The following is a 2,094-nucleotide window of genomic DNA, read 5'->3' on the forward strand; positions in this document are numbered from 1 at the left end:
CAGACGAGCAGCACATAGCAGAGGGAGCCATTGCCCCTACCTCACTGGGCAGTGATTGCCCTAGCCCCAGTCCCTCTCTCACCACAGGGGGTATTGATCTGCCACCCTCACGTCCCTTTCCCTTCCACCACTTACCAGCTGCACGCAGTATCGACCGTCATAAAGAAAAGACCCATGCTGGAATGTCAAAACGGGGTGTCAAATTTATAAACGTCGTAAGTGATGTTTATCACAACTGAAAAAGTTGTAAGTTAAGGACTGCCTGTATTACTTCCATGCTTTACAAGGCATTGTAAGGATAAATGCTTTAAAGATCGTAATGTGCCTGGATACTATAGAGATAGGGGCCATGAAAGTAATTATGACAGAATCCCTGTTCAGATTGTTGTTTTACTATATTTTTTCTATATAATATAATAAAAGATAATAACATAAAAAATTTCTATATAATAAAAGAGCATTGAAAAAGTCCACGTTGATCAGTTGCTAGAACTGTCGATGAAGATTCAGATAAATTAATGCTGATTCATATCTATGTAACAGGTATATCTTGTTTGCTTTAGCTATGAAAAACTGGAGTTTCTCTCAAGGAGAAGCAACTAGAGAAAACAAAGTCTACAAGGAATCCTTAAGAATAGCCCAACATTTGATGAAAGCTTAAAAAAGAGATATATTTTCTTTCATTGTTGCTTAAATAACCATATAATCTAAGTCCCAGGAATGGAGCATATGTGCATATTTTGTTTGTGAACATGCTTGAATTACACCTGCTTGGAGAAATAGAGGGTCATAGATTGCACTAATAATATCCCTTTTTATAACAAAACCTACTGTGCAGTAGATCCGAGTAGTCCTTTCTTCTGTTTTGAATGGATGACTGATTCCCAACATATAATATGGTTCAGTTATTGTGGGGAAACTTTTGGATCTAAGCCTTGAATAATACCCAACAGCACATTTTTTTCCTCAAAAATACATATTTACAAATAATAAACGCCATCGTTCAGACAGTGAGCGAATTCACCCAGCCTTTTGGATAATGTTGATTTACATAACCATTGTGGAGATGAGAATTACCCCCTGGCGTTAAACCCATTCTCCACAGATGGTCTTTTTGATCTGTTAATCAGATTTCCTGTATCCTCAGACAATATCTTAATTGCTCATGTCCTCACAGAGAAAGAGATTTAATTATCCTTAAAGAGACAGGAATAATCATGAAGATGTTTTTGCAATACCATGAAAAAATGATGACCCCCAAGTCACAATGACACAATAGTAGTTATGTTTGTACATGAAAAGACATGTATTTTTAGATAGTCACCCCCCACCCCCCAATTTACTAGGGTTCTGCACAGTATCCTTGATTATAGGTGTTCAAGAATGTTATGAGTGACTATAGTCCATAAGGACCTCCTGGAAGACTTGTGAAGTGCATGTATTGTCCCTGCACAATCTGCACAGGGATGTATTCCATTCCATCAGAATACAGCCTCTCTGATTGGTCAACCCTTTTGCACTGAATAGTGCTCCGATACAACTGGAATTGAGTTGCTGCTGCCCTCTCAGTAGCCTTTTCTATGAACAGCAAATGCTTCACTGCAGCAACAGTGGGCTAGAAGCATTTGGGTTTTTTTTTCTGAGAACACCTTTCCTAGATAGCCAACTACATTAATGGGACAAAACTGTAGAGTTTAAATATCCAAATATTAGACTGTATTATTAGCATGAATATTTGTATTGTTTTAGCTAGAGCCTTGAGTAAACAGTGTTTGCTACCGCAATGCCCCAGAAGCAGACCCAAGAATGAATTGTAAAAATCACATTTCCTTTACTTATTATCACCCTTTGTTCTGAAAAGGGGAGTAAGTTATTTCACCTCTTTCTTGGAACACCTTAATTCATACATGGGCCTACCCACCTAGACTTCTTGGATGGAGGGGCCCTGGCTTCTCTCACTCATCTCCAGTTACTCCCAGTCACCTGTCAATAAGCATGAGTTTCAAACCTCTGCTCTCTCTTCTAGTGACTAGAACCACAATCAGAACAAGGTGTCTGAAAGATGAGAGATGGGAGAGCTTACTCCCCATTCCT

The sequence above is a fragment of the Alligator sinensis genome, unplaced genomic scaffold, assembly GCF_000455745.1.
Source record: "Alligator sinensis unplaced genomic scaffold, ASM45574v1 scaffold798_1, whole genome shotgun sequence".
In the NCBI taxonomy this organism is placed as follows: Eukaryota; Metazoa; Chordata; order Crocodylia; family Alligatoridae; genus Alligator; species Alligator sinensis.